The sequence below is a fragment of the Lissotriton vulgaris genome, chromosome 8 (genome assembly GCF_964263255.1).
Source record: "Lissotriton vulgaris chromosome 8, aLisVul1.2, whole genome shotgun sequence".
In the NCBI taxonomy this organism is placed as follows: domain Eukaryota; kingdom Metazoa; phylum Chordata; class Amphibia; order Caudata; family Salamandridae; genus Lissotriton; species Lissotriton vulgaris.
In genome coordinates, this window is record NC_141696.1 from 609,892,237 (window position 1) to 609,919,136 (window position 26,900).

Below are 26,900 nucleotides of genomic sequence, written 5' to 3' on the forward strand. Positions count from 1 at the left end.
TCTTATTGCAGGCTTGCCCAGCAATTTTCAAGAAAGCGCCTACTCAGAAGACCAATTCATCATCTTCCAAGAGGAGGATATCTATATGCTATTTCGAGGTGAACAAGTGAATTATTTTTTCTTAAAAAAAGGTATTAAGTGTAATTTAGCATACTTTCTCTAAAACTTACACAAGAATAAAAAGTGTAATATAGTTTGCTTGCTCTGACCATCACACAGACAATGCAGAAGAACAATATTTGCATGAAGGCCGAGGGGAAATCAATGTAAAAATGTCAAAGTGCCCGCTCTTAATCAAAAAGGAGTCCCCTCTCCCATCGACCTATAGGTTTTGTAAGGTAGCTAGCCAACTGGGAAAAGGTATTCTCGATTGACATAAAAGCAACTACAGATGGTTTCTTGGACTCCCTGTCTAGTCTTGCCTTGATGTAATGCATGTAGAGTTCAGTTCAAACTTCTTTTTTTCAAACAGTATCTGTCTCATTTTGTCTTACAAAAATGTTGTCATACTAATCCTGCCTAGACTTGAGCGCACCTCAGCTAGCCACGGAATGTCCATTCCCTTTTCACATTTAAGGCAATCTCCAACATCTTTCTGTGAGGGTGGCCGCATTTTCTTTATTCCAAGTGGCTAGCCAGGAGAAGGCAGAACGTGCCTGTATGTAGTCTTCGACGTGAAGTAATTTCAATTTGCTATGGCGAGCGTATTGAGGCGTGGAGATGGGGGCACCTAAAAGTTTCCGGTAAAACCTATTTTCTTCACACTGGATGCTGCAGCCACTTGAGAAGCACCACACCTATGCACCATAGGTGGCAGTGCAGATGCACTGGAGTTACAAAAAAATCAAAGTAGCTAAGACAGCTCCAGTCATCCTAGGTTGTGGTAGGATAAGAACTGAGTTAATAGTTGTGGAGAACTTGTTCCTGCAATATGCCATGTGGTCAGACCAGGAGCCATTAGCAGAAAACACAGCCCCAGATAGGGGAAAGTGCTAGTGCATTGTAAATTTTGATTGCCCACGGAGATGGAGTTTAAAAGGCGCTTCCTCAGTCCATAAACAATTATAAAAGATTTTTTTTTAAATTAGTGCATAGATCTAAAGTGGCAAAAAAATTGACAAAACGCTGTGTTAAAATCCGGTAAGCATTAGGGATGCGGCCCATTAAAACCGCGTCATTGGCGTATAATAGGGCAGGGAGTATATTGCTGTTCACTCTATAGATATTATTGGTTAGCTCGATCAGTGTTTAATGTTAATTATATATATATATAAATGATGAAGAGTAGCGGGGCCAGAACACATTCCTGCCTGACCCCTATACCAACCCTAATGTCATTAGAGACCTCACCCCCAATATTGATCATAACCTGAGCTCTCAGATGCTTGCACAAATATACTAGGAAATGTACTAATGCCTCATCTAGCCCATATTCTAAAGAGATTGACCACAGCTGTGACCGATTTAGGTAGTCAAAAGCTGAGGTCAAGTAAATAGGTGACCTTTGTGCAATAGGGTATTTCCCAATTATTAGGTTGAGATTTAAACATTGCTCAATGGTGCCTACTCTACTCCTAAACCCTAGTTGACATGGTTGTAGAATAAGATTGTCTTCGAACCAAGTTTTGATAAATAGATTTTTCTTCGATGTACCAGAAGCGTTTTCTTGCTCTCTGCCTCAATACCATCATCACCTTTGTTTTGGAGATGTTGATCCTTAAAGTGCTTGTATTGCCTGCAAAGTGCCCCTGGAAGCCCACTGGGGTTCGGTCGAGAAGAATCGTGTCATCTGCGTATTGTATTGATTGAATTTTGGTGGATGTGATTTTAGGTGGAAATGCTTGAGTGAGAGCCAGCCACTCGGGCAGGTCTGATAGGTATAGATTGAAAAGTAGTGGAGCCAATATGCACCCTTGCTTTTGTCCCCTTTTGGTCATGATTTTGTTAGCCATTGACCATTCAGAAGAAACTCTTATTTTTACCCTGGTATCAGTGTGCAGAGCGATGAGAGCATTTAATAGGGATTGCGGGAAACCACAATTATTTAATGTTTCCCCCAATCTAGGGCCAACATCGCTGTCAAAAGCTGTTTGGAAGTTGATGAACCCCAGATACAGTGACTTTCCTTTTGTGGCAAGCATGCACTCGATCATGTGAGACAGAGAGATCAGGTTGTATTCGATGTGGCAGCCTTTTTTATGATTGGGAATGAGTAGAGAACCTCGCCAGGAGTCAGGAATCGATCTGCCCATTCTGCGTACTTTGAATAGGGGGCCCAAGTGTAAAGCCCACTTGTGCATCAAAGCTTTGTACACCTTTGTCGGTATGCTGTTTGGGCCAGGCACCCTTCCTGGGTGAATATTTTTGGTAATAAGTGCGACTTGAGTTGGTGTTATGTTGGGCTCCCGTCCTGTATGAAAGTTGGTATGTCTAGAGCTGTGTTGGCCAGACCAATTGCTATTAGTGAGCTCTACGTAGAGTGTTTCAATGTGAGCCTCCACTCGGCAGGAGTAATGTGTGTTACAGTTGATGTCTGGCACATTTGTTAACCCAGGTCCAGAAACTTCTTTGATTTTAACATTTTGTGAGCAATTACCCAGAGGTAGTCTTCTTTTCAATCTCTGGTAGGGGTATCATGCTTTCCTGTACTCCTTGCGAGTAATCATTACCTTCTCACGAGGGATTTGAATTCAGTGCCATCGTAGGTGCGCCTATGCAGTAGGCTATTTAATTTTCGTTTTATTTTTACTAAAGTTTGCTTGCATTCGATAAAGTGTTGGGTTTTTGTCACAGAGTTGTTTGGCCCTTTAAATGTCTTTATTGCTAGGTTTTCTCTTAGTTCGTCCAATACCATTTCCCATAATGTTGCAGTCAATTAGTCATTGCGCTCTAGCCTCAATTTATCCCGGAAATGATCCACCTTCTCATCAATCATGTCCTGGTGGTGCAAGGTCCACTGTATTTTCTTTCTGGTTCTAAGTTGTCTTCATTCCCAATCAGTTGGGTTACTGGTCAGAGGCACTGTGAGAGTGATACTTTGCACATACGAGTAGCGTGATCGCTTGCCGGGGAAGGAGTTACAGCAAATTATTGGATTAGGTGGAAGTGAGCGATCAAAACCCAAATGTAGTACAGTGTGGCCATTCTTTTTTTTAAACTTTATTTCTGGTTTTTACACAGACGTATAGCAATGATGATACAATGCAGATTATAGCAACAACAGCGATAGATTTCAACCATAGCAAATCATGCAGTATACAGTCACATATGGTGATAAAAGCGAGCAGCGAAATACAATCCAATATGGAGCACATGTGGTGTACATACAACCAATCAACACGTTAGTTCAAAATGAAGGAGGATCTCAACGTCTCCAGTGAGGAGGACTAAGCCAAACAGCAGGGAAGTAAGAATGCCGAAGCACCATGTCAAACCATACCCACTATTTACATCCATCAAAGGGCATCTAACCCACCCCCTCTGGGACTATACCAGCCGCAGTCTGTGAGTCCTGTGTTGCCTTGTGTCAGGATACGTAATCTCTGTATGGGCCCCATATGTCCACAGGTCAGGAAGTGCTGGGGAGTAAGGTGTAAAATTCTTCACATTGGACATTGCAAAACGCCAAGCTTCTGAGCCAGGCCTGTCAAGGGGGGACTCTGCTGCTGCCCCACAATAGCGCAATTTCTCACTTGGCCAGCAGAAATCCCAAGGCCGCCAGCCTACGAAACATCCGAGGGAAGTTGGACACATAACCCAGCAAGGCTATCTCAGGTGTAGGAAGAAGCTGCATGGAAAATATGTCCCCCAGTGTTGCGTGAACAAGCGTCCCATACTGATGTATTTTAGGACACGTCCAGCCGAGGTGAGCGAAGTCAGCAAAGGGAGTCATGCACTTCCGAAAATGGTGTGGTCTAGTGTGGTCAATTCTATGGGAGCGTGCGGGAGTGTGGTACATCCTACGGAGAAACTTAAAATGGAGTAGTTTGTGTCTGCTGTTCAAGGAGACCTCCCCGGTGGCCCTACAGCACTGTTCCCATTGGTCATCTGAAATAGTCCTACCCAAATCCACCTCCCAGGCTGCCCACACCCTAGCCTCAGACACAGGATGAATCGCACAACACTGTTTATATAATTTGGAAATCAGATGTGTACACGCAGGGCTCTGTATCAACAACGTCAGTGGAGGGGACGGCTCAGGGGCAGCAGGGAAGGAAGGAAAAATGGAGCGAAGAGCGGAGCGAACACCAGTCAGGTTGAAAGTGTCCATAAAGGTGCGTTCACTAAAATGGTCCTCCTCCGAGATCGAAAAAGCATGACCATCCGGGAATAAATCACCAAAATGTGCGAACATGAAATTTCTCCAATGTACGTTGGACCAAGGTTTCCCCAGTTACCGGGCGAAGAGAAGGATTAGGCTGAGGCAATTCAGGGGATTATAACGATTCAAATCCTAGCAACCTACTTAACCTGTCCCAAGCCCAACACGTGGTCGAGACCGTTTGAACATCTCGTGGGTCCCCGGGGAATCCTGTAGGTCGGATATGAATGAGCTGACGCGGGAGAACCAAGTCTGCCTTTGGTTTTGTGTATCAGACGCCTGCATCCGGGTGAAGCCAGGCATACGCGTAGCAGCATTGTGCAATTAGGTAATACAAATAAAAATCCGGAACCCTGAACCCTCCTCTATCATATGGCAAAGTAAGAGTCTTCCAACAGACTCGGGGTGTCTTGTCCACCCACACCAAACGTATAAGTAACGTGCGCATGACAGAAAGGAAAAAGGGCCATTCAAGGGAGTCAAATGCTTTATCAGCATCCAGAAATATGGCAGCGGCGGGTGTGGTGGGGTCAATCCAATGCAACACAGTGTATAAAGTCCTCAAGTTAAGAGAGGTGGATCTGTGAGGCACGAATCCCGACTGCGCCGGTGATATGATAGATTCCATCAATAAAGAGAGTCTAATCGCAATAACCTTGGCCAATATTTTCTATATATATAGTCCAGGTTTAACAACAAAAATGGCCGGTAAGACCCACACAATTTAGGGTCTTTCCCTGGTTTGGGCAGAAGAATAATCACAGACTCTCTGAACGTAGGGGGAAGAATACCGACCTCAAGCACCTCTGCATAGACCTCCACCAACCTTGGAACTAGCATATCCTTATATGCCTTATAGAAGTCGGCCGAAAACCCGTCAAGACTCGGCGCCGAAGAGCCTCGCAAAGCGTTTATGGCCTCAACAATACTATCCGGAGTAATGGGGACCGACAAAAAGTCTTGCATGTAGCGCTCTAAATACACTAGGGCGACCTCCGATAGGTAGTCCCCCTGGTCGCGTAAGTCACCCGTGAGTGTTGAAGTATAGAGCGTTTTGTAATAGGAAAGGAAATGATTGCAAATGTCCTAGGTAGAATGTAGTGGAGTATCATTAGAGCCCGTCATGTCAGTGACGTAAGCATTGTCACGCGGGGGGCGCAGAGTGCTGTCCGTCAATTTACCCGGACGCTCACCCTCACCATATCTCCGGGCAACATGTTGCCTACTGAGGAACAATAGTTCTCTTTCTGTGGCCTCTCTAAACTCCAGGAGAAGTTCCAAATGCTTCGCCTCCCCAGCCTCAGAAGGCGCCTCCATCATGTCGCGGTCTAAAGCGGCAATGTCGCTTTCAATGTGATTCAAGGAGGAGCGGAGGTCACGTAAGACCCCAGCATGCTTGGCGATACATACACCTCTAATATAAGCCTTAAAGCCCTCCCACAGAACTGCCCACATGTCCACCGAACCCGTGTTGATGTCAAAAAAGTCATCAATTGCCAGTCTGAGTTCCTCACTAAAAGCCGTATATAACAATGCCCGTCAGGAAATCTCCATTGTCTCTCATAACTCCCAGGTCTGGCAATAATTAATTGCAATAGCCCTGGGGAATGGTCCAAGAGTGTGCGGGGGAGAGTCACAACATCAGCCAGCCACCCCGCCACCCCCAGAGACACCAACCAATAGTCGACCCTGGTCCACGTGTTGTGGTACCCTGAGTAATGAGTGAAATCTGGTGGTGCTCATGCAGCTTGAGCTCAACATCGATCAAGGAAAACTGTACACATATGTCCCTGAGAGCGTGATGGGAACGGGGTTTAGTGTCGGGAGAATTGGAGCTGCTGTCCCTAGCAGGGTCCAGTAGTAGATTAAAATCGCCCCTAATATTAAAAGACCGGGATGAAGCGAAAGGAGCCGCACCTGCAAAGCCTGAAAAAAAGCCGGAGAGTCCACATTAGGGCCATATATCCCAACCAAGGTAACCTTCTGTCCCATCAATGAACCAGTGACAATCAGGGTACAGCCCTCAGGGTCTTGGATTGTGTAATGAAGGGCAAACTGGACCCGTTTATGTATGAGGCTGGCGACCCCTCTAGCATAGCGGCTGTAATTAGAAAAAAACCTATCCGAACCCCAACTTGCCGCCACCGGAGCATGATCCGATGTGGACAAATGTGTCCCCTGCAGGAATACAATATTGATCCTGTGTCGTACAATATAATTGAGAACCTGCCTACGCTTTCTAGTGTTATTTAGTCCTCTGACGTTCCATGGCATAAGTGAAGGCCCGGAAGGACCGGGCAAGTTACCTAGCTGAACCATTGAGAAATCACCACTGCAAACGCCTCGCCACATATGTCTGATCTAAACCACATTGAAATCATTAAATCAAAAAATCTGCAAATACCATTCAAACGTAACCAACCTCCCCCCCCCACCCACCACCCAGCCTCTCACCAACCCCAAAGAGGCATACCCCTGGATAGTCAACTAAGCACATGTGCATTAGGGACCTTAGCATACCTGCAGGAGCAGATGAAGCACAATGCAAAGCTAGAACATTAGGAAAGAACATCACGGTATTCACCATAGGGCATGGCAACACCACGCCAATCGGGCATCAGAACACTCAACAATAATACATGCAGAAGGACATGAATACATGAATAAAAAGAAATTAAAGAAGATTATCAGGACACATTGAAAAAACATTAAAAGAATCCATCAACCCGTCCCGGACTGGGAGAAGAGCTCCACACTTGTCTGCGAGTCCCCCTGTGGTGGGGAAGCAGATCCCAGTGCTCCAGAAGCCCCAGCATGATTCTTCTTATATTCTCGGCAGAACCCTTGCGCCTCGGTCGGAGTATCGAACACTCGGGACCTGCCATTTATGTCCACCTTGAGCCTCGCCAGGTACAGCATGCCATAACGTAGACCCAGGTTTCTCAAAGTTGCCTTGACCCCCTGAAATTTTCACCTCGCCTCCTGCACCACGATGGTAAAGTCCGTGAAAAAGGCCAGCTTATTCCCCTGCCATTGGACATCCCCCATGTCGTGAGCCGCACGAAGAGCGGTGTCTCTATCAAGGAAGTTCATGAGCCTGGCGATGATTTGTCTAGGAGGCAGGCCCGGCCAAGGACTGGGGCCCAGCGATCTATGGGCGTGCTCCACCATGAAGCCTTGTGTGAAAAAAACCCCTGCCAAACAATTCCGTCAGTAGTTGTTCCACAAACGTAGCCATCCGGCCGGTAGCTGTCGTCTCCGGAACACAGATAATTTGGATGTTATTTCGGCAACTGCGGGCCTCCAAGTACTCATTCTTAATAGCCACATCTTTGAGGATCTTCTCGACTCTTTCCAGCCGCTTCAAGGAGGATGCAGCACCGTCTTCTACATCTGACACTCTGGATTCCATGACATCCAGCTGCTGATCGTGAATTTGGATTTTGGTACCCATATCCGCCAGCCTCTTGTCTAGGTCATCAAACCAGCCATCGAACGCTTTGAAACCGGCCCTCATTTCAACCAGCACGGCCGAGGCAAGGGAGGCCGGGCCATCAGCCTCCTGTAGGCCAAAGGCATCCGCGGTTTGATCAGCAGGTGCATCGGACGCCGCTCCCAGCGTTTTATCAAATTGCATCTTGGTCTGCTTAGGTTCTTTCTTCACCATCGTGTTTGAGTCCAGAAGGGGGACCAGCAAAGATAAGTGCAAGGCAAGCGTTACTGCGCATACCCAGCAACCAAGAGGAGAGCGTCAATCGAGTGGAAGACACCCAGACAAGCCGCCAGGCAGCACCGACCGCAACAGACAGACAGAGAACGTGGAAAGACAGGAGCCAGCAGTGCGGTGGCAATTAAAGGGAGTAAACAATCAGTGATCACAAGGCGGGGCCAGCCATGTATGACCGCGGAGAGGCTAGGTGAGACATGAGGAAACGGTCACGTAAGCACAGCTGCTGCGTTCCTGCAGAGCGGTAATCCGTGGAAGGCCCAAGTCACGACGCAGCAGCAGCGTCCAGTCCATCCAAGGTATCACAGGCAGGTAATACCGCAAACCAGGAGACCAGGCCTGAACACAGCGACAGGCACTGCACCAGTGACGAGTGGTTGGGGCAGTACGTGGGCACAGCTGATTAGGCAAGGACTCCTCAGCCAAAGGCACAGGCCCCAGAAAAGCAGCAGTTTCACGAGTGAAGCAGCAGTCATAGGAGGGAATCAGCACTCAGCAGCCGGGTTGGTGAGCATCACTAGGCGGGCACCACGCGCACTATCAGGGACCCAAATGCAGCCAGAGCCCCCAAAAAGGCCCTAGACCAGAACGAGGCAGAGCCCGCAACACAGGGAAAATAGCCCCCGGTGCAGGCCCCCACACCCTACCAGTACTGGAGCCCCCTCGGGGAAAAGACAAAATGCCCCGCCCCACCCCGCGTCGCTCCAGCTCCCCGCCGGGACCCCCGGGCCCACCCGCAAATCCACCCCGAACCCTGCCGGGCCCAGCACTACAGGCCCCGGTCTCGGGATGCCCACCAGGCCAAAGCATCCCGCAAGCGCACCGGAGACCAGGGGACCTGCACGGAGGGGCGGCAGGGAAAGAGCGGACAGCGGGGAGCTCGCTGGACAGGTGGAAGGAACCACAGAGGCAGCGGGATGAGGGGAACGGGCGCAAACTCACCGCCCAGCAGCAAAACACCGCAGCAATGACGTGGGCCAGGGCGCCGTCTCAACTCACAGGCCCCGCTCTTGCCCGTGCTTCTTCAGGCTCGGTGTCGCCACGCTCCAGGCATCAAAAGGATCTCCGCATGTTCCCAGGTGCGGTAGGAAGGTGTCCGGCTATCATTGTCTGCTCCTACATCGATCTAGATGGAAGCTCGAAAGCCTGATCGGCAGAGCTTCAAGCGGATGCGGCCATCTTGGTCGCCTCCGTGGCCACGCCCACCAGTGTGGCCATTCTAAAGTAAGATACACGCATGAAAGCTGCTGGCGAATCCGATTTCCATTGAAAGTATGGAGGCCTAGTTGATTTTGGTAAGATGCTACCTTTATGCCACGTCCGTCCTTCGTTGGTACTGATGTCTTATGTCCGGAATGGCCCACATTTGCCTGTCCAGTCAGGTTAAAGAAGAACAGTCCAAGCCTGTCTTCATGAGGTTGGCATTAAAATCTCCCATTATTAGCCACATGTCATTTGGAAAGTGAGAGAGGAGGTCTCTCATGGCGGGGAGGATTTTGCTCATGGTTGCGTTTCATTTGATTCTAGAAGGATGTAAGAAGATGCAGAAGAGAATCATTATTTGTTGTTCCAAGTTGCGATCTTCCAAATGTTAGATCTGAGTTTTGAGGAAAATATAATCTCCCTGCCCTTTACAGAGGAAGGACATCTGTAGGGTCAGCTTGTTCTTCACAGATTGAGAAGCCTCCCAAGGAGTGGTCACCTACTTTGGATGCTGTTGCATATGATTCGTAAATATTATAGACCTACCATGAGATAGTATGCAAGGTCCAAGCTTCTTGTAGAGCAACTATGTCATAGCTCTTCAAGTAGGAGGTTGTTGTCCTTTTAGGTTTATCTTTAGTTAGTCATTGGATATTCCAAGAACAGCTTTAAGGTGGTTAGCGACGTCATTATGGTTTTTTTTTCGACCAGGGTGCTAGATGCTTCCCCCTAGGGCCTGGGAGAGCCAGTTCCTATCTTGAGAATTGTGCCATTTAAGAACACCATAGCATGGCCCTCCAGCCTTTCTTCTAGTGATTTGCAGAAAGCCCTCTCTCACTCTCCTGAGCATTGTTTTTGATCCTTTTAGGGGGCCACAAAGGATGGAACTGGATGAGGGTCTAGTTGTGATACTATAGATCAAACTTTTTCCTTGATGTCCGTCGGAGTGCTGGAGGTTCTTTCTTTTAGGAAAGCAGGGTACTTAACTGGTGCCACCAAACTGGCCTGGATTCGATTTTTGTTTTTCATTAGGGCAGAGCCCACGTCTTTACTGTAGAAGTTTACTTCCAAGGCCTTATTAATCTGACCTTGTTCTTGGGAAACAAATGCCACATCTTCAATGTCTGTGGTTTTGATATTTTCTGATCCTGGTAGGTACGAACACAACTTTAATATATTTCCTCTCTTGAGGGTGTCCAAATTCCTTTGGGACATGTACTCTGGAAGCAACTTTAGCTTTAAGCCTTCTTGGGTAAATGCGTTTCTCAGCTGTTTTTACTGCCGCTTTGTACTGCTGTTGTGAGAATTTTACCCTAGTATCGGAGGATCGGTTGTGCCGTTCTGGTCTTTCCGCTCGAGGACAATTTTGGAAAGCATCATAAGAAGGTTCGTCCCTTCTTACATTTTCTCAGGTATGATGCGATCTACCATTGGTGATTTCATGGGGGTTTAGTGCCTTCTCATTTAGTTTTATTCTTGAGCAGTCTGTGAAGTTTACTTGTGTAGCTATCTCTTGAGTGTTTGTTCTTGTTTTGACGCCTTCTTCATCTGCTTCAAAAAACTATAGTGTCTGTTTGCAGCTTGTATTTTAATGTTAAGTGCCCCTGTGGGGGGAATTTTGGTACCATGCTGGAAGAAGACCCTATTTCTTGGTGGTTCTGTAGACTTTTCAGGAGTCATGAAGGGTTCTTTGGTGACCACGGGTCTGATGCATTTCTTTAACAATTGTATCACCTTTGCTTTTTCAAGATTCTTCATAGTTTTTAGCTCGGTACATCCTTCGTTATCTGCGTAATATTGGCGTGCGCATTGTGCTTCGATGTTTTGTTCTGGAGGGCAGGTTGCTGCAATTTCTCCCCCATAATTGTGGTTGGACAAGGAATCTGTATGAGCTTTCGGTTCCTTGTCTTCACTAGATAAGTGTTGGCCATCTGCGGGGGGCATTTGCCATGTTTATTTCCTCAACTAGTAAGGTCAAATGCTGATGTCTGTTGCGGTTTGTGGGATTATCTGCTTCTTTTATTGCTGTTGTTTTTTGGGTGAGGTCATATTTTTGTTTATCATTGGCTTTCGAGATGCTGGCCTGAACTTCTTGTTTGTCAATAGTCCTTTGCACTGGAGCTTCAAAGGGATCATGACTGTACCACTGGATTCTTGTCCTAGTGCTAGTCCTGTTGCCTTCTGGGCACTCGCTGCTGCAGGGGCGTTCTTTACTTAGTATGGGCCAGAATTTGTGTTGGTTGTGAAGTAGCAGGGAAAGAGGCTTTCGAGATGCTGGTCTGAACCGCTTGTGTGTCAATAGGCCTTTGCACTGGAGCCTCAAAGGAATCATGAATGTATCACTGGATTCTTGTCCTAGTGCCAGACATGTTGCCTCCTGAGCACTCACTGCTGTAGGGGCATTCTTTACTTAGTATGGGCCAGAATTTGTGTTGGTTATGATGTAGCAGGGAAAGAGGAGTTATGTGTGCTCGTCTGCGTGCCTCATTTTTCAGGTCCTCAATTAGGGTGAACATTAAGTCAAGAAGCGTTTCTAGTGTTTTTTAATATGGGATTGCAGTTGCATTCCATGTGTATTTGAGTTTGCGCTGGGTTGTTCTGAACTCTGCGTATCAGAGAATTTAGTTGATTGAGCTTGCTGTAAATTCCAGTTATTAGTTTGGCTATCAGGTGTAAGATGTTTATTTGCACATCCAGTTTGTCCACGTGCATATGGACTGAGTTAGCCATTGAGTTCCGGGCTTTGTTAGTGATTATAAGCAGGGTCTCAATCTTATGAGCAGATGGGGTGCAGAGGGCCTCCCTGTGCAAATATTCCGTGTTTGGAGGTTCATTAGCCTGAGTTTGAGAATGCAAGTTTACTGATGTTAGGCAGCCGCTAGTTTGCCATGGTCATTCCGCATGTGAGTTTTTTGGTGGTTCTTGTTGTGGCTTGGTTCCTTGTGACTGTCGTTGATATTGTTAGTGGTCATCAAAGAAGCATTTGTTGTGTAGCCCCTGGGTTCAATCTAGTATAGTTCCCCAAGGTGGTTTTTATATGGTTGCTCGCAAAGAGCTTTTGCTGATGGAAGTGCAGGCAAAGGTGGGTCAAACCTAAGCTCCTGGATGCAAGACTCAAGTGTGCCATTAGATTGCTGTGTTGCTATCTAAGGAAGCAGCTGGCTTGATGAGTTGATAGGAAGTCTTTATGAATTCTCTGGGCTAATGGACGAGATTCATGTTGTTGATTTCTGGCTAGAATACTGGTTTAAAGTGAGGTCCCGGTATTTTTGGAGGTCTGGGACTCCGAACATGGTCATGGTTGTTGATGAGCCTCACTAGGTTTCTTGTTGCCGGAACATCTGGGTTCGCCCAAGAGTAGTTTTTTTGTTTAGCGAGTCGTCAGGTCCGCTTTCTCGGAATTCCCTTTGAAAGGTGGTCAGGACCTTGATATCTAGGTTGAGTAGGGATATGGGCTGATAAGAGCTACACATTTCTGAGGGATTTACTCTCTTTAGGTCTGGCCACAATGGTATCCGTATGCTGGTCTTCTGGGGGGCACCATATATCGTTGGCCATCTGCAACATATTTAGCATATGCTTTGCCACTATGCTTGTCGACTAGAAGGACGTTGGGACCCGCCACTTTGCCCAATTGCAGGTCTTGACTGGCCCCCACTATCTCTTCCTCAGTCAAGTTTTGATCCAATGTAGTTTGATCATCACTTGACAGCCTGGGAATGTAAATGACTCAAAGGAGTTCCCCACAGTCCTCAGCCATGCATGTCAAAATGGTTGTGTACAATTGCTCATAATAGTCAGCGAAAGCTCCCGCTATCTCTTCCCCCACCTTATGTACATTCCCATCGGGATCCCAGAGCTTTCGGGCTCAATTCCTGCCATGATCTCTGCGCTCGAGTCATGCTATCATTTTGGTTGCCTTGTCTCCATCATCATACAGTTTCCTCTGCATCCCTAGTGCCTGCGCCCTGGCCCTGTCTTCTGCCAAATCTCTCAATTCCCCTTGCTTCAGAGCAAATCTGATGGGGGATAGTCTATCTCGAGGCACCGTCAACCTGCGCGGCAGCCTTCACCATCTGAATTCTCCTCTCCAGCTCCTCATATTTTAGCCGTTGCACTTTTTGCCTTCCCTGTACTATGTCCTGCACCTGGCCTCCTATGACCATTTTATATGCCTCCCACAGTGAGCAAGCGGGGGAGACCATCCATGTGTTCTCTTTATTGTACAGTTCTGTCTGTTCCCTAATCCTCTGTCTAGAGGTGTTGTCCTTAACAAACTAGGAGTCTAGTCTCGGGGGAGAGTTTTATCTTGTTGGAGGCCCCCTAGCTGTACCTCTACTGACAAGTGTCTGAGATGCCCCTCGCCCTAAGCTTTGCCAAGCAAAAGGAGCCCGTTTGCATGCGGAACGTGACTGTTCCATTTTAGAGAAAATTGGGAAACTATGGGAATGCCAAGATGTGTCTCCTAGAGGAGGTCCATGTCTTTTTTATGTGATCAATATATACAAGGATCTGTTGGGCTTTGCCGGGGGTTATTTAACCACATACATTCCATTTCAAACAATAGATGGCTGCAGAGCTATTATTTTTCTAGGCATTGGGAGACATATGATCTGATCGTAATCATGAGCCAGAATTCCTTTCTATGCTCCATTGTGGGTTTTGCGGAATGAACTGCATCAAGCACATAGGGCTGATAACCTACTTGGGGGGGTTCTCTGCAAGTAGCAAGTATTACCTTACCCATAAGCCCATCCTTCACTCCCACCAGCCACTCAAACCAGCCAGTGAATTGTTCCCATGAAGCCAAACCAAACAAATTCATAGTTGACCACAAAAGATTATCAAACATTACAAACAGGTTCCCCCACTGCAAAGGCTTACCCCTGGAGTGCAGAGTGGTGATTTACCAATACCACCAAACAGACGAGTGTATGCCGGGTAAATAAGCAGTAATTGGCAGCCATAGGTGCAGTAAATCCAGTTTTAAATTGCTACGTATATTGTCTTGGGGACAACTCCAGAGACATATGACAGTCTTAAATGTGACCAGTGGTAGCATTGTATTATTGTGTGCAGCTTCCGAAATTCAACCTACAGGTGAATAGGTCAACTGCCTGTTGACCATCCTGCCCTCAATTGCTGCTGAAACACATTGTTCTAAATGCCATTTTCTTTTCATTGCTTTTTGGTAGGGGGACACCCTTGTGATGCATCAAGTCATGTATACAAATATTGCATAGGTGTGCTGTACATCTATTTTACTCCATGCAACAGCAATAAAAATATATTTCTTTTAGATAGAAGTAGTACCTCATTTATGAGTAATGCATGATGCCACACTAGTGAGCTTCAGCAGTATCACAATGTTGAAAAAAGACATCATGATACTACCATCTGATAAATATTTTCAATAGTAGATGTAAACTCTTTTATACGATGGACTGTAGCACATATTTATGTGCTGCTTTCCCTTCCTTCTAAATTTGTACTTTGGCTTCCTTACATTTTTACTCTAATAAACTGGCTTATTGTCCCTTCCGTCACAAGAGCTTCCTAAACAAGTGTCATTGCTGAGAACATCATTTTCTGCCAGTTGTCTCATTCAATAGTATTCTCCTAAAATGAAAGATTTAGTCAGTTGGGAGTCCTCATAACACTTGCAAGTGTAGTGCTCATTAGTTCTGTTCTATGTGCTCAGACTGTGTCCATTTGTGTGAAGGGAGCTTATTTGGTGTTCTAACAGAGAACCAGCTTTGCGTGCCAAGGTAGCTTTCAGTCCCACCTACCACTGCCTGTGCTGTACCTTTTTCATGCATAAGTGAGATTTGCATCTGCCACTTCTTTTCCTGTGTGAGAAATGGGTAAACTCCTGATGCATCTCCACATATCAGGGATGCTTGCAGTGCTAGCACCCAGATTGATCAGTAGTGTATGTGATGGGATCTTGCAAACTTGAGCTTTCCTGTACATGGCTAATTATGGAACTCATACTTTTACTGACCATTTTTTGTGAGTACCATGTGCTTTACTGCAGTCTGGGCTGAGCCACAGGATGTTTGCTTCACTGTTGACTGCACTGCGTCTGTTATGCTTGTGTGGGAATCTTCCATTGCTGCTAAAGTGTCTCCTTATGAACAGGGCAGTGTCCAGGATTTTCCTCATTCTAAAATATCTTAATGCCCAGTCTATGCATTTCATATAAAAGCTACTGGCCAACAATATTATTTACTTTATTCATTTATTTTTTGCGTTTTGGAAATGGATTTGTTATATTTTGAAACATTTTTGTTGACGTTAAAAGTTGACATCCATGATAGTGTGCCACAATGGCCTTCAGAGAATTGCATTTTGTAAAAAATAATTTTCATTTTAACAAGATGCAGTAGAATGACAGACAGCAGTCTTACCATCTGGGGGACTATAGCATCACGTACCATATAGCTGTTCAATGTAAAATATGTTTATAATAATTAACAGTGTATTTAAAGATAATGAATCATGTCGTTTGTGATGAACTAGTGGTAATTGGTCACAGGTGATCGGAAAGTAAAGTGCGGCTAGAGAAATATAGACAGGCATTGTGGGCTGTAAATGGAGCATGTCAATACTACACTAGTGTTCAAGAGTCCAGGTCTGTGCCCTCCATTGTCAACAGGTAACTTCGCAGAAGTAGCCATATGACTTTTGGCCTTGAGGTTGGGAGCTGCCGGGTGGCGTACACTTCACTGGTGGTGTCACAGTACATTAGACTGTTGAACCAAGCCTTAGATGTTGGTGGATGTCTGCAGCCCTAATGAAGGGCAATTTCACGCTTGGCCAGGAGTAGGGCCATGGTCGTGAAATGGTGGATCCATTTCTGTAAGTCTTCAGAGAGTTACCTTTAAGTGAGAGCTCTTGGCTCTTATCTAGCTAAATTGTTCTCCTGCCTCACTGTGAGACTTTAACCTCATACGCATTTGTAGATTGAGGTATACCGTTGCTGTACAAATCCTGAAACTATGAGTTCTACCTAACATGATGTACTCTGTCTAAGACCATAGATGTTAGCAATTATGTAAACTGATTGATAGGTTAGGTGCCTGTCTGAGTCTGTTTCATTTCTGTAACATGGGTGATATATTTGCTGTCAGAGGCTTGAGCCTGTACCAGGCGAATAGATTTATTTTCAGTTGATTCATTATGTAAGGTCAATTTAACTCCCAGCTGTTGGAGGCCTGAGTCTGTAAGATAAGTGTAATTTGAGGAATAGCATTGCTGTCATATGTCTAAGGGATAGAACCCCTGTCTGAAGCTCGTGTCTATGAGATCTGTGTAACATGGAATATGTCTTCTGACTGACTTCTGAGCTTGAAAGATCTATGTAAACTGATTGATAGTTCAAAGGCTCAAGTTTAGACTAGTTATGTAACCTGGGGAGTTGATAATTGAGACTGTAAACCATTTGCAACATTGGTATTAGTTTCCTTGTGAAGCCTGAGTCTGTGTTGAGATTTGTGTATCCTGAGGCATAATTGTTCCGACAAAAACGTGAAAGTATTTCACTTGGTAATATGACTGAACTTAATGTTCTCAATTCAGAGCCTGTGACAGCGGTACTGCCCCTTAAGTAGCTTTACTTCAAGAACATTTAAAGAATTCAGTTGTTGGAAGCACAAAATATTCTCGATAAGGCTTCAATACACCCCAAATATATATATATATATGCGTTTACATAAAGTATTATGCCATTTCTACTTTTTAAAATTATTGATGAACAAGTGTGCCTCTGATGTTTGACAAACTATGGTTGTATTTCTTGTAATTTAGTGCACTTTTTGAATTGTAGTTCTTCTGTACCCAGGAATTCATAAGTTGAATTGTATCATGGATATGGATGTCTAAATTGTCCAAATTGTGTTACAAAAATGTGTTCATTCTTTGGGACCTAAGAACCCTCAAGATAACGCTATCAGCACGTTTACGGACGGCCATGGGGCAGGTAGAGTGAGGATGAGCCTTTTAATACTGCTGTCCCAGGGCCAACTCTACTATGGCTCTGTAAACTGGTCCAAGTACATAGTAGCGTAGTCAAGCAGTCACAGGCTTCTCAAGGAGGTGTATATGAGGATTACTCAGCAACAATAATCAATACACCCCTCCAAGCAGCACAATAAGATCAATGTCAAAACCAATGCTTTGTAGAAAAGAAAAGTACTTTATCACACAAAGAAACTAAAAACAAGTACACTGCACACTTAACCATGAACAAATATTCAATTCACAGGTGTGAGTCTTTGTGCTTTGAGGTGCCTCAGTTGATTGGGCCTTCACCTGTCTCTAGTGGTCCCCTCTTTCACTGGTTCCCCCATTGAAGGTTTCAGGACTAACAGGTGCAGCTCATAGCCAGCATTTGAGATTAGCCCTCAGTCTTCCAGACCTAGGCCCTCTCAGTCTCTCATCAGCTCATATTAGCAGTGCTAGGCCAGGTTCAACCCTCGCAGTCTCTTACCAGTCTGTAGAAACACCATGGGGCTGCATTCGGCCTTTTTGCAGTAGCAGTAGGTGCGGGCCTCCAGGCAGGACATGGCAATCGAGTAGCAGTGCTGGGCTCCACTTGGTTCTTGCACAGCAGCAGGATCTCTCACGTGGCAGGCAGGAGCCTCCAGGCATCACAAGGCAGTCTTTTCAAGACTAAGCAGCAGACACCCGCACATTGCTCGCAGGGTCACAGCAGGAGAGGATGATGTTTTTGATGGTGGCCCTCTTCCAGGCCGCAGATGATGATTCCTCGGCGTAGCAGACACCAGGCAAAATCTTCAGCACACAATGCTTCGAGGTGATGTCTTTGATTCTCCCTAAGGCAGCCCCAGAGCACCACTCCGGTCACTCAAACTTCAAAAATGGTCTCGATCCAATGGCACACATGGCCTGGAGGCTCCGACTGACATATTAGATAATGTTCGTACTGCCCAATCCAGCAGTACCACTATTCCTTTGGCACTTTCACTTAATGAGCCTTTGTCATATACTCCATATCAATCAAAGAAAGCAGAGAGGAGACTTACTTACCCAATGGGACAGGGCACCGTGTGAGACTGTACAGTGAAGCCAACTCCAATTGGGTTTATTTTTCTAGTTTCAGGCACATTAAACACTCTCACTCCATTTAAAATCAATATTTTATGTACATCCCCGATTACATTAAGGTACAACACCACACCTATATCGTCGTGCAAAAAAGAGGAGAAAATATTCTCTTGTCCTTTTATTATTTTTTTAAAATCAAATTGTATTCATTTTCTCCAACTACAACGCTGTAATATAATTACTTCTGTACAGCAGGACCTCCAATATGCATATAAGAGAGTTACAAATCAGCATTTCTACACAATGTTTCATCCTTTCGCAGTATTTACAGACACACAGTGTTTATGACATTGCTGTTCTGGTCATGTCTAAGCATAAAATAACTATCCTTCTTGCTACTACATCAGGTGACCCTTCCTGTACAAAAACTATCCTGCCTGTAATGCAGGTACCCTTGCACCTGCATTGATGCTAGGCTGCCGAAGCAGAGCCAGGGAGGGGGTAAGGACCGGATTGCACTGTGTTGGATAAATACAGTGCATTCCTGCACATTTCCTGTGACACAGGGCAGTGCAGCAAGATAACTTACAGCTCTGTCCTGCGCCACAATCCCAGTAAATTGACCCCTGGTGTCATATATTACCTCCACGCACATGCATATACACACACACACAAATACACATGTTGCCATCTTTATGAGGACTGTGTGTGGACAGCTAGTTTATGGAGACAAATTATTCCCAATGTTTTTAAAATATACTAATAAAAGAAAAATATTAAAAATACACGATCATGCTTCAACTTTGCAAATAAATCATTTAATTATGTGCACGGAACCATTCCTATGTGGACCTCAACACTTATTGCACTTATGGGGACTTACTTCATAATTATAATTAGTGAGTGAGTACATTTATGTCCATGTTAGAATTTTAAAGTACTTTATGTTACATGAGAGCTTTATGTAAATTACATTATAATCTATTCATATAATCCATATGTGAATTGTTACACATGTCCATGGATACACTCGCTGCTCCGTATGTCTGGACACTGGATGCAAGGAGAGGAGGCCCGGACTAGGCCAAAAATTTATTTTTTAGATCTTGTCTGACAAGTGTGAAAAGTTACTTCATTGATTTCAGTTGGTATTGCCTAAATGTATGTTTATTGCTTGGTTATATTCATAAAGTTCTGTACAAAACTTATGAGAACCTTCATCTCTCTTTGCTGCCACCACTGGAATTTAATGATATTTTACCCTCAAAAAAGTGTTGAATAGCATGTGAACATAAATGTAGGTAATTCCAGTATTAATCTAATTTCCGAGTGCCTAGATATTTTATGAACTAAGAAGTATGGGTCATAGAAAGATGAAGTCCAGGATTAAACACTATCTCTAAATGAGGTTTCATGGCATATTAACCTTTGCTACAAGAGCATATCTCTTCATTAGGAATGGTTTGTGAAAGTATTACTATATATATAGTAATAGTGTACCATAATAGTGATGTTAAATTCTCAAAGTAGTAGGAAGATTATGATATCGGTGTTCATGTCCCTATGCAGATGGTGAAAAATTATATTTCTGGTAAGGTCCCCACACAGATGGTATATAATCCTTTTGGTATAAAGTCTCCATCAAAGATGGTGTATAATGATATTGGTGCTTTTGACCCCATTGTGATGGCGTGCAATAATATAATGAAATCATTGGTAAGGTTCCCACAGAGATGGTATGGAAAGATATCTGTCAAGGTCCCAACAGAGATTCTATATAATGATATAGATGTTAAGGTGCTCACGGAGATGGGCCCTTATTCTCAAAGTTATATTTGGTCTTAAACCTAAATTGACAACCAAATGTACCTTTTCCGTGCCTGTCAAGAATTCACAAAGGTACAACCATAAATCCACTAAAAGAATGGGAAAAACGGATGTTTCAAGACAAGCCTTCCCTTGAAAGTTTGAGCACGTCCACAAACATGTACGTTTGTCAGCATTCCCAAACAACGATCAGATCCATTCCTACCATGTAAATGGTAAGATATGTACACCAGCATATGGTTTAAGTAACTCACCTTCAAGGGTGGGGAGGAGAATAAATCTCTGCCATATTTGGTGGGGTATAGTGGAAAGGTAAACCCATGTGGAAAATGTTTTCCCTGTGGAATTTATTAGAAAAAGTACATTTGCTGATGGAATCCATTCCCCTGCATGGAATTCTCCGCTACATAGAATGCCATGCAGAGGGAATGGAATCAAAGGTTAGGAATCACATCCGTACTGCAATTTCATATGATTTACTAGGCCCTCTGTGCTAGTACTGCCTGGGATGGTAAATTGACCATAGAATATCGCTCTCATCCCCTTAGTATTGCCTTGATACATCTGCATATTGTCGTACTAAGTACTGCGTTGTGTTTTTTCTATAAATGCTAATAAAAACGTCTTGAAACAAAAAAGGTTAGGAATCACGTGATTCCTAATGGAATCCACACAGAAATCTGCAGTTGCATTGGTGTATAATGTCGGTACCTAACAATATCAGTGTTAAGATACAGAGATGGTATATAATGACACTGGGGTTAAGGTTCCAACAGAGAGGGTTTATAATGATATCAAAGCAAAGAAATTCCAGATCAGGTGTATAATGATATCAGTGTTAAGGTACTCACAGGGTTCAATGCATAAAGATATCTAGAGATGGTGTATAAAGGTACTGGTGTTATGGTCCCCACAGAGATGGTACATAATGATATCAGTGATCAGATCCCCATTGAGATGGTGGAAAATGACAGTGGCTTTAAGGTTCTCACAAAGAGGGTGTATAATAATATCAGTGTACAACATAGCTTGTTTCTCTGTTCCCACAAGGTTATGTGCATAAAGATATCAGTGTGAAGGTCTCCAGAGGGGTGGTTTATTAGGATACTGATGTTAAGGACCCCACAGAAATGACGACACTGTCAAACAAACTTTATTCGGCCAAATTTTGACCATAAAAGCACACATACACAAACAAAGATTAAAAGACAAAAAAATAAATGCCATCATACAGAATAAATCTAAAAACTCATATGCGCTAATCTTACATTGGTCTTTAAAACCCTCAAATATTGGTTTGCCCATACAAAATAAATAACTGCAGCTACATTGGCCTTATTAAGGTACATTTCTATACAATATTTATCATGTCTTCATATAACCATTATTGCTCTGCTACATGTTTATTACATAGTCAATTGTTCTATACTACAACACCCCTGCAAAAGAGCTTGCCACCCCAGAACATATCGTAGGTAAAGACAGCATTTGCAGGTGTATCAAAGCAGGCCTCACCTGTGGAAAATGCCAATGTTTAAAAAGTGGTAAAATATATCTACTCCGAAGATCATTATAAAAGCCACAAAAAAACATAAAATGTAAAAGTTCTTGTTCTGAAAAGTCATCACAGGTACAAGGCTTTGGGGACTCCAGTTTAGAAAATCCCTTTTGAAACGTAAGACACAAGTGAATATAATTAAAACCGGATTCTTATTCAAAGAAAGCAATGGTATGGGTTATTTACATAGGAACAGAACGGTTACTCTAGAGGCCCTGAGATCAGTAATGAGTATTGTCTTATAGTTGGTTTTTAAAGTTTGTTATATTCCCTTCCAGCCACCCTCCTTTCTAAAACTTGTTTTTATTAGCTTTCAACTCTACGGGGTACATCTTTCTTGGATGTATACAATGGTCAGAATACCCTAAGTTAGCTAATTGCCTAGAGATGTAAGCTATCCAAGGTACCTCAGCAGACCTATCCAGCCTCATGCAATCTTTTAATACACATTGATTCAGGATAGGCATGTGGCTCAACCATGTTTTTAATCATAAAGGTAGAGGAGCCACTGCTATCTGATCAGATATGTCGCCCTGTCCTAGTTCTGCATGCACTATCAAGGATGGTGTACTGCGGGGAACTACTAAATGCTTCTGCAGATATTTATTTTCAGCCACTTGCAGATCACCAGACTCTGTGTAGACCCATACTTCGCTACCATATGTGGCCATTGGTAAGCATTTCTCATTGTAGATCTTCGGAAGTGGTCACAAAGGTTTGCTCCCCAATCTCTTAGCAAAGGCCAAGGTAGCTCCAGTTGTTCTGGAGAGGGTATTTTTTCTTAACACCATCGGTGCGGCACATTTTCCCGCTGTGCGCTGAATATTCGAAAATCCAGCGGTTCATGACGAGCTCAGCTCGTCATGAGCGTACGAGAGGTGTACTTCATGACGAGCTGAGCTCGTCATTAGCGTCGAAGGGGTTAAGAGCTCGTTGCATCACCCATGACCCCTTTTCATCAAACGAAAGCCCCAGATAGGGAGTCAAGTTTATTTATTTTGTTTGATTATTTAAAATCTTACAAAAATAGCTAAAATATCATCAAATTTTAAAGTTATAAAACAATTAATCATATATGGTTTTATATCCAGAAAATTTAATATATATAATATTTATTAACACAATCCGTTAGCAATTCAGATGAAAACCTCCAACTTTTTTCCAACGGCACATAAAAATTTTACAAATGCAGAATTCATAATGAAATCTTCAGAATTTAGACATTGCTAGCAGAGCTTGCCTACATGTCCTTACTCCACGATTGTCATATAGTCTCTTAGGAGTGTTTTTTATTTCGTATTCTAATTCCGGGCAAAGACATGTTAAGTGTATAATGTTCCCTTCTCTGGATTACAAAACAGAAAGGGAGGTCTCCTCTAAGATCCAATCCAGGGACGAGGAGTTAGGGGAACAGAAGAAAACAGGAGCCACCGGTATATAGGACAGTTTTTTTCAAAGACTTCCCCTTTCAATGAGGGACCAACGCGAAATGAAGCACGTGACTGGATGTCGTCAGGCTATTTTCGTTTTTGGAGGGTTTAATTCCTTGTCAGTATTTTTGGGTTTTTTTTTCGCATTCACCACCCTTGCGTCCGAGATTCGGCCTCCCTGCTCCTTTTTTCACTCCAGTATCATCGGGTTTTTTCTCCATTGAACGAAAACTCCTTTAAATTATCAAGATATAAGGAGACCCCTTTACAATTGTCATAATTCATTTGAACTTCATGTGATGTTCTGCTATGAAATAAGTATTGTCTCCTTCAAGTTGAACTAGAGGAAGACACGGCTCACAGACAACACGAGTCGGTTTTTTATAAAAAAACCCTGTCCTGATGAAGGTGTCAACTTAGGAACCGAAACGCTGCGTCGACAACTTGTTTTTTTAAAATCTATTGCTGTTTTTAATGTTTGTATTGTGTATACTTGAGAGATGTACATCATTTTCGCATGATGCTGACACTCTTTTTTAATTTTCTACTGTGGCACAGTTATCTGATGTTTGACATTGTAAAATTTCTTTTTTATAATAAATCACTAAGATATTTTATTTGAATTGTTGTTTTTTTAATTCGTTACAAACTGTTATGAGTGGCTTCAATTGTTAAGATCTCGTGAGTTATAGTGGCATTATACAAGCAAGTGCTATCCCCTTTTCTTGAGTAAGTAAGAGGGACTACCCTGTTTTCTTCTGTTCCCCTTCTCTGGATTTACATAGCCTACATAGATCATCCAATGCTGTTTTCTTCCAAGGGGGTAAGTGACATAATCCTGGCAGACAACCAAATCGAAATTAGATAAAGATATGTTTGTTTTTATTTGACCACGATGTTTCAAGATATTCTTGAATCTTTTTTCCCTTGAATCCATTTATAATTGGCCATGCATGCTTTCTTTTTACAAGTATATCTTTATCCTTTATCAGGGAAAGATGGTTGGTAAGTTTATTAATTGTTTTTTGAAGCTTTCCTGTGCGATTGTATTGTTCCAAATAGGTGTTACGCCAAATTCTTCTATCGCTGTATTTAGATAGGACCAAACATGTAATTTCCTGTTATCTTTTACTTCTTGCCACAACAGGAGAGACATTTGATTATCTTGATAATTTTGTATTCTATTCCACACTTTAAGCGCTTGCCCTTTCCTTGCATATAGCTGGTTATTTAACCCAAATTCCAGCCTCACCTGCGCTTGCAAGGCAATTTTTGAAGGGAGAATAACATTTTATACTTTTTAGCAACTGCACTATTAATGATCTCCGCATCTTTCCCATTTATTGCCTCACTACCGTATGTCAGAGTTGGTAATAGTTTTGCAGCCATTACTTTTAAAAAGGGGCGATAAGACAAGTCACTTATAGCTTTCTGTGTGGTCCTAAATGCCGCAACCAGGGTATTTGCTTATTTGCTTTCCTTGTGATATCCTTTTATTGTGGTAGGAAATTTCTATTGTCATTAAAAATAACACCAAGATATTTATAGGTTCAACTTGTTCTAATACATTGTCTTCCAAAAACCATTTGTATTCATATTGAAGTTGTGTTTTTTGTAATAAACATTACTTTGGTCTTCGCTTCATTTATTACCATACTATTTTCCTTTGCATACTTTGAGATACGATCGATTAGTTGTTGCAATCCAACTTTGGTGTGACTTAAGAGTATAACATTGTCTGCATACAGCAAGTTGGATATTTGTTTGTCTGCTAACTTTGGAGGATATGCAATAACTTAATTCAAAACCACAGAGAGATCAGCTAAAAATAAATTAAAAAGCAGGGGGGCCAGGACGCACCCTTGTTTTAATCCACTAGACGTGGGGATTTCTTTTGTTAGTGTCCAACCATCACCAATCCTCACCCTGATCCACGTATCAGAGTGCAAAAGCTTAATCTTTTTTAGCACTGTGTCAGGAATTCCTTGTTTTTTATGTTTTGTCCACAAACGTTGTCTATAAACACAATCAAAATCCGATTTAAAATCCACAAAACAAAAGTATAAGGGTTATTTTGCTCAAATTGCCTTATCCATTATTACAGATAATATTAATATATTTGTAGAGGTTCCAAGTCCTTTGATAAAGCCTGTTTGATTCAGGGGCAGTACCTGCTTTTCCTTTACCCAATCTGTTAGAATTATTATTTGAATCCCAGCAAACAGCTTTGCATCAGTATCCTGAAGGGTAATTAAACGGTAGTTCTCCGGCAATTGTCAGTTTCCTTTCTTAAAAATAAGAGATATCAATGACCCTCTCCAGGATTTTGGAATTAATCCATTCTGAACCACTTCATTAAAAACATCAGTTAGATATGCGGACCAAAAATCTGGTTCTTCTTTGTAGAGTGCAACGGGGATACCTTTGGGACTTGGTGCCCCATCCTTTTGTTTCTTGGTAACTTGTGATTTAATTATATAAATTTCATAATCACATTCTAGGTCTGATTTAACCATCTTTCTATGTGTGTTACCATGAACATTTGCTGTAATCTCTGGGTTTAGGTGTTTTATAAGAAATGTAAACCATTCATCTTCAGTTAGGGCAGATCCTATCGCAGATTTATTAGGTCTAGCTAGACCATTAATCATTCTCCAAAACTCCCTTGAGTTCGTTTGAGTGCTCGCGTGAAAGATTTTTGTCCACAAATCATGTCAAGCTATGTTTTTTTCATTCCGAATTAATTTCCTCAGGTTATAGTTAGTATTTTTTTAATTTTACCAGTATATCTTCATTATAAGCACATAGCCTGATACTGTTAAATCCCACCAGCGCCTCACCCATCCCACCAACCCTAGCCCAAGCCGCCATCCAGCTATTCCTGCTATGTTTCACAAATCTACCAGAAAAGGGGGGCCTCACCAATCGGGGAGGGAAAAATAGGTACTCTAAGGCAGTGATTCTCAAACTTTTTTAACCCGTGGCTCCCTTGACCTAATTGGCAGTTGGCCGTGGCTCCCCACCATTTTTTTACCAGTGGGCGGGAGGGGGGATGTAAGCACGACCTCTGGAGTGCTTCCTGTTGGCGTCCTTAAATTAATTGGGATGCAATGAAGGTATTACAATCATATTTGTAACAATATAAAAAGATAACAGTTGTTTAATAAAAACTCGTTAAGTGAGAAACAATACTACAAGATTAATAGCCATATGTTTTCATGCAACTTTTCTTAACCACACCCACCATGCCACCTCAGTAATAACTGAAGTAAGCGCTGGCATGCAAAGTGCTGCTGCTAGTGCAATGTTGGAGATGAACATGAGAAATGTATGCTCTGGTATTACATTCAAAAATAGCATTGCAATGGAAAGGGATAAAAGGATAGCAGCTGCTAGCTATTCACAAACTACCAGCAGACCATTAGTCATTGCGGTGGTTCACGTATTTGTTGGGTTGACTTGACATGGTGTCCCACCCAGAGCACACTCTCCCACCTTATGCCATTGGCATTTCTCCTTTTATTATGGAGTTTGCGCACTGGAATGCAGGAGGGGTCATTTTAAATCTCCATAGCACACAGAGGATTAATAATCTGTACTTCATACATGCATTTTGTGGTCAAAGCAATCCTTTTTGTTTTTCTATCCTCAATGTATCAAGTTTATTTTGTTATGTTTTATTCAGGAATTGCATTTTGCCTGCTGGACCATGCCAAAGACTGATAAATATTGGCCGAGCCTACTGGTCTAATCATTTTCAAACTT